We start from the raw sequence: 12,783 nt of genomic DNA, 5'->3' as shown, positions 1-12,783 counted from the left end.
GACACTGAGAGAGAAAGGAGATTGATACACACAAACTCGTTACAATGGTCCACAATGGTGGAGGAAGTGGTTCAAAGGAAGTGTCTCAGTCTATATAGAGTCTTATCATGGGGGTCCTCTTTGGATGGAGCGGGGTTGTCCGTGGTCGAAGAATCCTCTCAAAATGAAGTGAATGTCCATCTGGTGCAGAGGAGGGGTGGTTCAGGCAGTCCCCTCTGGGTCCGGTCCGGCGGCGGCTTGTCTGGTGGGGTTGGAGTACTGGTGGTGGCCCACAATGTGTTCCAACAGATGATGTCGGACACCATGAGGCAGCGCATCAGCTTGGCGTAGCAGCAGGAGACGTGGCAGGCACACAGGACGCTCTCATTGCTGGGGTCCCAGGCTTCCAGTGTTCCCACGATGAGCACATTGACTGCCATGTCATAGCCGCAGCCCCTCAGGGTGTCGGCCAGTGGGGCGTACTTCTCCCGCTTGCGAGCCCGGGCGTCGGTGAAGGCTTGGTGCCAGTTCTCGAAGGGGATGATGATGTCCACGATCACGACCTTCTTGGCCTCTTCGTTGGTGATGACTATGTTGGGTCACATCTGGCTCTCGCAGCCCAGGATGGTGTGGTTCACGGAGATCTCCCCCGCCACGGCCGGGATGGCCCTCACCGCTTGATCTGAGCTTTCAAGAGGCTACTACATCCAAACAAGTTTATCTTAAACCAAGTTTATCTTAAACCAGTTTCGGCCATTTTGAAATTGAGTTATGTGCCCTGAAACTTATGTTCTGTTTCAAGTTTAAACCAGTTTCTGATCACTTAAATCAGTTTATGTGAAACTTTTGTCCCTAGCCTTGTAGTGAGGTGGCTACTATGTTTATGTACCATTGCTCTCTCCTGATGAGAAGATCAGAAGTACTTATCCCTGTGTGACAGGCCTTATATGAAAAATGACAACAGCTAATAGCAATTTCTCTTTTTTGTGTGTGTTTCTGACTTCAGAGATTAGCCCACCAACAGCATAGCTGGACTACAAGCACATCTATAGATAACTACTTTTATGCAGACTAGGGTCTGTCAGCCATGCTTCTGATGGCTGATCCAGCACCACTTTCTTTCCTGAGCAGCATTAGATAAATGAAAACAAAATGGAAGTTTTTATATTATATTTCTGTACGTTGAGGTACATCCCATTTTCAATTGTTATTGCTTTCTAAATGTAGCATTATTTGGCAATTGTATGCTTACTCTGTCACATCATTAATCCTCAAAAACACTGAAGTGGAAAGAACACCACACCCTTTTGCCCTTTAGTCATAACTGATATCAGCCCTTACTGGGGAAAACCGTCTTTTGCAGTTGGTAATACTTGCTGAGCTTTTTCAGGGCAATTTTAAAGGGAGAATGATAGAACATCTTTATAATTTCCACATGAGTGAAGAAATCAATACTTCTAGCCACATGGTGCAGAGGCAATCTGTGCAGAGTTCAGTGCCTAGATGCAGATTTGGGCTCTTTCTCTTGTAGTCATGCTTCAATAACTCTGCATCCTTTAGATTCCAAAAGGTGACTGTAGTGTGATCACTTTGCTGGAACCACTTTTTCTCCTTAGGCCTTAGGGGAGTCATTGTCACTGGGCCAACTTTGCAAATTAAATTCTTGCATTGCTAATGATGAGATCATCTGCAATGTCTTTGAATCTAATTTCCAAATGGTCCAAAGTAACAGCAGCCCCTTTCTTCGCTTCAAAAAGAACAGCAGGTCTACCAGTTCCCTTATTTTCTAAAAAGTTTGAATAGGATCAGAGCTTTTGTCTTTCCCTGGAGAGAAGCTTAATTGATCTGTACTGCAATGTGGCATCCATCACAGATATATTGGTATCTCAAAGGAGCAGAAATATCACACTTTTTCTGAAATGCTTAACATAACCAAAATTGGAACATTACAGTTTGGGGAGATAAACTGACAATACCTGCTTAAAACATGTCTACCTAAATTTCCCCCAAATTTTCCCCTAGATAGAGTGCTCTTAACTGTCATGTACTATCGTGTTTTAAAACAGGCCTCTGGGTTTTTTTGCCTACTAGTAATATTGCAGTGACACATTAAAGGTGATCTGTTATATAGCTCACTACTGAAAAATATCATTTGCCATGTCTTATCTTCTATCGTGTTAGAAAATTTACGCCAAAACCAATCTGTTACCATGAGTTTATTGTAAATATTTTAAAAGTGAAAGTGCAGCTATACATCTAGTAGATATGTAACAAATATGACACACTTGGGGTTGGTGAGGATAATTAAATATTGGCTAGCACTTTTGTTAAGTGTACTTAACAAAATCAAGCAGTCACCCGGTAGAAGACAACATATGCACGAACAGCTTTTCATATGTGAATTCTCCCCCTGAGGCTAATTGGATCATTTTATGAACCTAATTCCACACACCTGTAGACGCCTTAAAGTTCAGGGCCTAAATATTGTGTATACATGGAAGGGATGGGATCTTGTTTTGGACAATAACTTATATATATAAGTTACCACATCTAAATCAACATAAAATGTAATTGCAATACATCAAAACTGAACAGGAAGACATAAGCTTACTCTAGATGCATTTAATTTGTGATATAAATATATTTGGTGTATATTTGGCATTATATATGAGTATCATATAGAGAGAACTCACTGAAATGGAACTGAATGATCTATTAGCACCAGCCTACTGAATTTAACTGCTGTCTCTGCATCCTGTTTAAGAATTATCGCCTCAAAGAACTTTTTTTTAATTTTACATATTTATCTGTAGGGAGACCATGTCTTTATGGTGGTTTGTAAGCAAAATATGGCCTCAGTTCTCTTCTAGATCTCTGGAGACTACTTCAGTATAAACAGATGTTAGATAAAAGGCATTAACTGATCAGGAAGCTGTGACTGGTGCTCTACATCCCAGGTGAACATTTTAACTGTAGCATCAGGATCCTTCCCTCTCTCTTTCTGTGGTCCAATGATTCTTGAATTCTTTGTCCAGTGGCCCAGCTTCCGCAGGAGGGCTGGGAAGTATCTCCACTCAATCTGGCTTGTAGTGTGCTGGAAGTGGGCACAATGGGTTTGAACCCCTTCAGACCAGTTTGGGGTGAGAAATTAGAGTGAGGACTGGGATTTTTCTTCAAATGGATATTTGTTATAACTAAACTCAGGTCTTTCACTTGCTGGAGGAGTGCTCCAACCACTAGGCTACGGTGCTCCAACCACTAGGCTAGGGTGGACAATATCACCCTGGCATGTGGCCTCCTGAGATCATATCAAGGGCTCAGTGATTTGGGAAGTCAACCTGGGCATGTCTACACATGCATTTACTGCACAGTAAGTCGTTTTTACAATAGCATCTACACATACAGGTATTACAGTGCAGTAACTCTGTGTGTGGACTGATTTTTTTGGGACCCAAGTCAGTCCTAAATCAGTCCACACACACAAGGTTACTGTGCAGCAAGGCATCTACACATGCATTGCCATGCAGGTAGCAAATTTACGCCAAAGTTGGCATAAGTTGCCATACTTACTGTGCAGTATGGGTGTGCATGTGTAGACACACACCCATACTGAACAGTAATTGTTGGTTACCTAAGTAATTGTGCAGTAACCGTGCATGTGTAGACATGCCCCCTGTGTGGCAGTTTAATGAGGTGGCAAGACTGTTCATGAGCACAGGACTCCATTGGAAAACGTAGCTTGCAATAGGTTGTCAGTAGATTTTGAGTTATATACCATTATATACAAGGGTTGAGGCAGCAGAGAGCATTTTTTTTGGCTTTTTTAAAAAGAAATTTTGTGATGGGTTCCATCCTGTCAGCATGTGTTAGTAGGCCTTCTGAGCATGCTTCAGGGGGCTATATCAGTCATTCCTGAGTTTCTGTATCCTGATATGCTTGAGCTAGTTATGGAGTTGGCCAGACTTAGGACTAAATGCTTAGGTGCCTAGGCACATATAGAACTCTAATTGCCCAGGAAATTTTAAAATGAAAAAAATTAAAGGTCCATATAGAGCGTAGGCACTTTAGGTGAGAGCTGAATAGTGATTTTGGATGTAGGTACCTAAGTTCCACTTAAGTCCTGCTCTGCCAACGCAAAAGCTTGTCTAAATCTACCTCAACCATGCAGTTGGTCCAATAAAAGATGTCACCCACAAAAACTCCTTGCTTCTAGGCACTTAAGTACTTTATTGGATCTATCCCCCAGAAATTGGATATAATTAAGTAAGATAGTCATATTATTTCCTCAAATCAAATTTTGAAGCATTTTGATTGGATAGTCTGGTAGAAAAAATTGCACTCCCTATGCTTATTAATACAGAAAACACATTGTTCAGAGTTAGTTATACTGATGTTCCAAATCTATGTGGATCAAGGAAACACAATTCATGTATTTAAAGTTGCAAGCAGCTCTGTTGTGTTAATTTTGTTTTCAAACTGAACTTCTGTGATTTCCCCATTTATGGTGTGATGAATATAAGAAATCAGCCAGTGATTAGTAGTGGCTTGTTTGAGGGTAGTTAGCAGAGCTGACACTTTGTTTCTGGAAAACTTAAAAAAAAATGCATTTTTATATAGTGATATTCAATGGTACATACTGCATTGTTTCTTTTTGTTGTTCTGGGTCTTGTTAGTCTTCAACCCTTCAGTTACCTCTGTGTAGATATAAGGTTTACCTGACTAGAGACAGTTGTAGAATCATGTTCTTGGACTGGGAGCTGTACATAGCAGCCACTATGTCTACATATGCATTCTTGCAGTGCATGTGATCCATCTTCACTATTGCCTCTGTACAATACTGAAGTATGTATTTAATAATAAAAACTCTATTGATGACTTGACTACCTCAGTTTCCAGTATTGTTCATTATTATATCTGCTCTGGTGCTATTGATGATGCTTTTTATATAAAGAAGAAAATAAACAAAGCAGAGCAGTGTTGTCTGTGCGTCACAGTAAACATGAGGGTGGGAAAAATACCTATCTTATGCCAAATGTACTGGAGGAAAAGAAAAGATAAACATTTTGTGCAGCATGGGTGCTGTGGAATAGAACGTATACATTAAAATGATGGAAAAATTCTTGACATTGCCACCTTCATTCCAAACAAACAAAAATTCATTCTAGGTACTCTAATAAATGTTTCAGAGCTTTTTATTCCCACAATGAACAAACAACATAAATATAACCATGAATACTGAATTGCATTGCATCTAGCTTTACTTAAGTTTCTAGGCTGTCCCCTAAAGCTGGTGAAGCTTTACTAACTGTATGAAGGCCGTTTTGTGTTGAGGTCAGAAGAAGAAAAATCCTAAGGACAGACATAACTTTGCTAAAGAAATTACTCATGAAATATTTTAAATGTGGAAACAAAGAAGTGTAATGAGAGATGGTGTGCCAGGGCCCAATAAAAGCTAGCTTTAAATTAAAGCTTAGTAGGAATGCGCAGGTGGGTATTATGCCTGCAGCAGATTCAAGATGAAGGGGAGAAGTAGGGAAGGAGAGTGTGAGGGATAAGACACGCCAAGGAGAGAAAGTGTGGGGATGTCTGAGATCCTTCTTCAAAATGAAATACTATTACAGTCTGGAATAGAACAGTAAAAATACAGATTCAGTGACTCAGAAACAGTTTGTTAATTTGCATAGCATACCTAGGGTTGGCCAAGACAGGCACCTGCCCTGTGTGCCAAGTTAAAAGGGACTGCAATCATCCCCCACCCAGCAGTCTGCACCCCAGTAGCCTACCTGTGCTGGGAACTCCAAAACACCCTTGGCTGATGCTGCTGTTTTTAGAGCAACAGCTGGGGTGGGCAGAACATGCAGTGGTGACAGCAGCAGCTCAGCCAAAGACTCTTTCAGAGTTGCTGCTAGGGGTAAGAGTGCTGGGCCCTGCTCCCCCCAGCTTGCAGAACCATGTACCCCCCTCTCCTCTTTGCCCTCCCCGGAACTGTGTGTTCTGTCTGGGAGCAAGCACGGGTGGGGGAACCACTCCAACCATCACCACTGCCACAGTTCCCTACTGAGCCCAGTCCCCAAGCCAGCCCAGCTGGAGTGGGCAGGAATGGATAGCCCTGGAGCTTGCACTACCCATGGGAAAGCAGTAGGGGGAAGGAAGGGGAGGGATGTGTCTCTGAGCAATGGGGGGGTGGGGGAGCGCAGACACCCCTGCAGTGCTGGTTGCTTCTCCCATACCCCTTGTTGTGAAATCTTGGATCCCCCTCTCAGGGTAGATCTATGTAGTCTTTGAACTATCTTTTGAAAGTTAGTGAAACACATGACAAGGGGCAGCTGTCATTCTATATATTCTTCACTCAGGTCCTTAGTATGAATATTTGGTGTCTGCAATATCTCTTGGACCTGAAACCATTCTGTTCTCCTCTATGCTTTTTATCTGTTCCTCTTTTTCATCTTGTGTAATACCACAGTGCGGAAGACCTTCCCTGTAAGACAGAGTAATTCAGTTCTTCTCCTGTTGTCACTGTCACCCTTTTTGGATATACCAGCAATGATTCTGTTTCCAGACTTCATTAAAGATCTGTCAGTCTTATTGGGGCTCTGGTGTTCAGTATTTTTTACATTTCTATTCTGGTCTGTTCTTTGAGGGAATATCCAAAGTGTTCCATGTCTGCAACTGAATATTCAGAAAGATCATCTATTAAGCCGCAGCTGTGGCAGGAGAGTTTGCTTCTGGAACCAGTCATTGTAGGAATATCATTGACTGCTGTACATTTTGAAAAATGTACACAGGGGAAAAACCAGGGCAGTCTCAAGCAGTCTCCCACTGGCCCTGCATCCCCCTCCTCTGCTGTTCTCACCCAGGCACACAGGGGCTTGCAGAAGGGTCTTCCCAGGCTCGGAGTCTCCTCCCAGGCAGCCCCTCTCTTGTGCCTACTCTGGCAGGGCTCCGAGGGGGAAAAGAGGGAGAATGGACACACTGTAGCACTCTCTTCTGCAAGGCTCTGCCAGGGGCTCTCAGAAGGATGGTTGTGGGCATTGGTGATGCTTAGGGGGTACACACGAGTGCATGTGCACCCCCTGAACATGGCAGTGCACCCCCTGTGAAAAGGCGCCACTGACACTGCCAGTGGCACCTGCAGGTGGTCACTGCTCACCATGCCTTCCCCACCACCGCCGACACCACTGGTGGTGTCTGCAGGTGGTCCACAATTGCCACTGGCTGCCGCCATTGCCGCTGCCAGCAGCGTCTGCAAGTGGTTGCCAACTGCGAGTCGGCGCTTGCTGCCCTCACCGCCCCCCCTGCGGACAGCACCATGGCTGCCTGCAGGAGGGCTACTTCCAAAACAGCTTCACTTGCCCTCAGGGCATACGGTGTCCCTAGTGGGACAAATTCTGTCTCTTGGCACTCTGTCCCTCTGCAGGGCAACTCTTCCTATTCCTTCAGGTGGGTCCATTTTTAATGGTGCTACATGTATATAGAGCAGAGGTGTAGCTGGGTAGTGCCATACCCTGGGAGGTGGCAGAGCACAGGGGCTGAAGCTGCAACTAGGCTGCTGGTAGCAGCTGCAGTGACTGGGTCAGCAGTGTGGGCCTGGTTTGTCTGTGGAGGCTTTGCTGGTGGGTGGTGGACTGGATAAGGATATCTTCCAGAAGCCCCAGTCCACGTCATGGATTCTGCCAGGTAATTCTGGGTCCTTAAGGAGAGAAACGTTGGTGAGCTGCTTATACAATTGCATTTTTTTCTCTTGGCAAATTTTCTATTTCCATGTTTGATCGATTGGCATGTGGCTGCCCCACATTTTTTCTTCTCAAATGAATAAATCATGAAATAACAATAACAAAATTTAAGCCTTTTGTATTAATAGCAGTATTAGGACAAAGAAATTAAAATGTAGAAATGCTGTAGATTCTGCTGTATGAGTCCATGATCACTAGATCAGTTTAAAAAGCGTTGTTTTAATAACAATTGGTGTTATATCGCAACTGAATAAATACATCCATAGGGTTTTTCTTTCCTGTTAAAACAGTGAAACTGGGAAATCCATGTACCTTTCTGTGTCGAATAATATTCACTCACTTTCAGAGCAGTCATTGCTTCTAGTCATCTGTGGAGCATTTTGGGCTAGGTCTGGACTGCAAGGATTCCACGTTGTTTTCAGTACAACTGAGAGCTGCAGAGATGCCTTAATTTTCTCTTCTACCAGTGGATTAACCCAGAGAGACAGTATGACAAGAGGAAAGGATGTCTGTGGTTACAATAGGCCTGTCAAGTTTTTATGTTTGGGGTTTTTTGTTTTAGACATACAGAAGGAAGTTGTAAGAGGGGTGGCAGCAGGTTTGAAAATCAGTTAAGTTTCAAGACTCTAGTTTTGATATAAATGTTTTGGCTGCCCTACTAATGGATGTTGGGGCATATTGAATAAAGTAAGTAGGTGTAACAAGTCTGAGTAAAAACATTTTATATAAGATTTTAGTATATCTGATGTAGTCTACACCACTTGTCCAGTTCACTTCTCACAAACAACGGGACACAAACTATTAAGGCTCCAGGCTTTTTGTTCTGGATGGATCTTCCTGCAGAGAATGACCTTCCTATAAGGAAACATTAGACTCTTAAGATTTCTAAAGAAAAACCTCTAGAGAATTGAAATGCTGAATGACTCATGCTCAGCACAGACAACAAAAGCCAGTAAGATGACTGTTATTGTTACTATGTATTTGTATGGCTGTAATGTCTGGCAGCCCTAGTCATGGACCAGAATCGGTTCTACAAAACAAAAACATGGCTCCTGCCCCTAAGATGAAGGTTGCCGATCATATTTAGATGCCTAATGAAAAGTCCTGATTATACTGTTCACTTAATAAAAGAGGTACATTTAAATGTATAGCTTATCTATTTCACATACTTGTAACAGTCTGAAAAAAATGTACCTGTATTTTTTTTTACTCTGAAATGTGAGAGTCTTTTGCTCTTTTTAACTGCTTTGCTTTTGTTATGTGATGGGGCATACAAATCCCACACAAGTCAGGAAAGAATTAATGAGTTCCTGGGCCTGGCTCAGCTCTGCTCTGTAACACCTGAAGCAGAAGTCAGGTTTTGAAGGAAGAGCAATAAGGAGAGTGTTCAGTTCAGTAGTTGGTAGGTTGACTGGTCAGGTAAAGTTAGCTCATAGCAGAAGATTCTTGTGGAAAGGCAGTTTGGCTATTTTCCAAAGACTGAGCTTAAAAAGATAGAAGATGCTAAGGCTTTTTTTTTTTTTTTTTGCATTTCATGGCTTTGTTGGCATGGATTAGTGTATTTCAGCCATCTTCCCTTTGTATCTCTTGCCACTGACACCTTCTATATCAGGGATATCCAACTTCTAAGCAGCCTGGGGCACCAGTGGGACAGCATGCCTGCAGGTCACACCATGGTGAGCCACAACCCCCCTGGGCTGCATGGTATGCAGAGACACATTGCTGAATTGCTTTACAACACCTCTCATGCCTATCTCCCTCTCCCAAACCCCACACACTTTTTTCTGCTAAAATGGTCCCTTTCTAAAATGATTGCACTCAGACCTGACTCCTGTTTTAAATGTTGTTCCCTCCAGATATGGTCTCTGAGACCTGGAACTCTTTGCCAGACAAGCTGCCCTCTCTTAGGGAGGTCTCTCTTGCTCTCCATCAGACTGTCAGTGGTGGGCTTTTACTCTACTGTTCTTGCTGCTTTCAAATGTCTTCCCATTTCGAACTGTCCTAAATCTGTTTTCTCTCCTGCCCTTCCATAGTGATGTTATCTGTCTGCCCAGTTCTGCCTCATCAACCTTCTTCTTTCCCACTTCTTACTCTTGCTTGTTTTCCATGACTTTAAGCTTCCATGTTGATGACCTATCTGACTCATTACATGTATCCTTACCCTCACATCTTCATTTAATGTGACCCTGATTCAACTCATCCATTTGCCCAGTACCTGTCTCTCCACTGAGTTTCTCGTTGACTTCACTCATTGCTTCCCACACCATCCTGTCACGAGGTTGCTCTGTGACTTTAATTTATCAACTAAATGATAACTTCTCAGCTGCTTCTGACAAGGGTTCTCTGCCCTTTTGTTTATTCATGCCTCACTTTCTGCCCTTTCTACCATTGCAAAGCAGTCCTTCCAGCCCTGAATAACTAGCATATGCTTACTTCACTCCTTCCTCTCAACCTGCAGAGCATCTTGGGAAGCCCTGATATGAGGCTGATTGAATCTCCTTTTGCTCTACCATGTCCCTAGTTGAACAACTCTAATGCCACAACTTAATGGAGTCCTGTATCTGTAGTCAGACCAACCTTTTCCTTCTTTGACTCTTCATGTTCTTCACTTCTTTCTGTGAAGGATCTTGTCAGTTACTTCCAAAAGAAAACTGACAAAGTGACCTTTGCTTGTCTTCCACAAGCTCCTTCTTTCTCATTAAAGACACAGAGGATGACAGCGGACAAACTTCTGACTCCTGCACTTGCTCCAGTGACCCCATTACAACCTGTCTTTTAATCTCACTCATGTTCACTCTCATTCCATACTTTCTTAATTCTTCTCTCCTCTCTTTTGCCTAAGCTCTTACTTTCTATATTACCTTCTATATTTTACTTTATTTAATCTTAAGGAAACCATCTTCTACTGCATTGACTTCCAGTTATGTTGCAATCTCCTTTTCACCTCTAAATTTCATTTGAACATGCTGTTGATCATAGCTATCCAGAGTAAACCAGATAGGAATTTTTTTCCCATCTTGCAAAACCTCTTGAGATTTCAACATTTTCTCACTCTGTATTGCAAACAAGGAAATGCAATGCAGGAAAGCCAGTAGCTTGGTGGGCAGGGTACTTGCTGGCAGTCCCACATCTAAGGTCCCTAACCACAAATGCATGGTTTCTATTTTGGAATAGGGCTCTCATTATATCACTGGAGCTGTTAATATAAAAGTGCCAGTATTCATTAGTGCTGGAAGAGAAAGGGTGCATCTTGGTGGTTAAGACAGTGTATGTCACAGTCTTTGTGGGTTTATGTTTCACCACAGCAGAATGGGCACTCTCACACTCCTCCCCCTAATTCATCTGCCACCATTATGGCTTCCTCCACCACTGAGGGACATCAGCAGGAGTCAGCAGTGGGTGGGGGGAATTGGTCCCTGATACCAATTCCTGACTGCCACCAATTCTGAGGACCTGGCAGCAATCAATGGTCATTATTCACTTGTGCTCCCACCCAGGAAATGTGTTCTCCCCAGGGCTGCGTGCCTCAGACTTTGGGAATCTCTGGGTTAAGACATTCACCTGGGATGCAGGAGACATAGGTTCAAGTTTCTGCTTCAAGAAATATTTAATTAAACAAAAAGGAGCAGTTTTAACAGAAGACAATGAGAAAGGAAAATGCCTGAACAGTTCACAACCACAGTGCTGTCTCCTTTAGTTGAAGGGACATGCTCTGAAGTAGCCATTTCTTTCCATGGCTTAGCATTGCTCCTGGATTCCTTCCAGATGCCAGGCTCTTGCATAGCAGCACCTTTTGCATACTTTTTCCCCCCTCAATCTACAATTGACTAGGGGACTCCATTCCAGCTTTGTGGAGTATAACCAAGGCCAGGTCACACACAGGCACCTTTGTTATCTCTAAGCTGAACTATAGCAATGCAGTTTAGTTGAACAATACCACATAGCATAGAACACTGCAGCATGTCTCTTCAGCTACACTGACTACTGTAAACATATCATGCCTATTTTCTGCTCTATGCACTAGTTTCCCTTAAAGTATTAAATCAAATTCAAGGCCTAAATTCTTATCTTCAGGACCAGCCACAGGCTATTTTTTTAAACCCTCTAGGATGGAGACTGTTGTTAACAGGTCTACACCTGGAAAGAATAGAACTTTTTTATTACAAGGGCACAATGTGCCAGGGTAAAAAAAGGAAAGCTTTTCAGAGTAGCTTGTTTGATGATATGGAATTAAATTCTAGTAGAATCTGAGAGCCATAAAAAACTTCACCTCTGTTTGTTCCAAGCAAAAAGTGTTCTTCAACCTTAGTTTCTTTTACATAAACATAGGCATGTCAATGCATGTATTAAACACACACGCACAAAAACCTTTATGAGAACAAACGGTATGTCACACACAATCATCTTCCCTTGGAAAGTAGGAGAGACTGCATACAACACTTGACACAGAGTAGTCCATATTTAATATACTGTTGGAAGGTACTTAGCTGCTGCAGTGACTTGATTGAAGTAATATAAGAAGTGATACACAACAGAGTAAAATGAAGCATGTAAATTCTTTAGTCTGTCTACTCATATGCAAAGCTATGCTTATGAATAACTTAGCAATACTGGGGCCTACATTTATTTTTAAAAAATAGCAAATTAAGAAATGACAAAGCAATTAAATACCAATTCTTATTGGGTGGGATATATAAATTCTATACATTAGGAAATAGTTAGTGATTTGCTGGCATCTCAGTTGGATCTGCTCTGTGATGCATGAAGCAGACAAGTTAAGAGTGAAGAACTAAAAAGGAAGATCCCCTTAGTTCATTTGATGATTATATTGGTGAGCTAAAGTGGATCATCAGCAAGGATCCTGGTTTTCTCTTATTTAAAAAAATCCATGATTTTTGGTTAAAAAAAAAAGTAACCCCAAATCCACATTTTTCTGTGACTTAAATGAAGTGGCACTAATATATATATATAAATATAGTAGTGTTTCATTTTAATCATGGAAAAATGTGGATTTGGGGTTACTTTTTTTTAACTGAAAATTGGGTATTTTTTTTTAATTTGGAGAAAACCA

At 42.2% G+C, this 12,783-nt stretch overlaps 1 protein-coding gene across 2 annotated transcripts in view; it reads left to right on the top strand.

Annotated features, from left to right (window-relative positions):
• The window catches only part of ABCC4 (ATP binding cassette subfamily C member 4), a 351,018-nt gene that overhangs the window by 27,246 nt on the left and 310,989 nt on the right, over positions 1 to 12,783 (top strand). The gene's annotated exons all lie outside the window — the stretch shown is intronic.

This window comes from Gavialis gangeticus, unplaced genomic scaffold (assembly GCF_001723915.1).
Source record: "Gavialis gangeticus isolate Ggan-Ray unplaced genomic scaffold, GavGan_comp1, whole genome shotgun sequence".
Taxonomy (NCBI): Eukaryota; Metazoa; Chordata; order Crocodylia; family Gavialidae; genus Gavialis; species Gavialis gangeticus.
The sequence above is the reverse complement of the archived record's forward strand: the minus strand, read 5'-3'. Positions and strand labels throughout refer to the sequence as shown.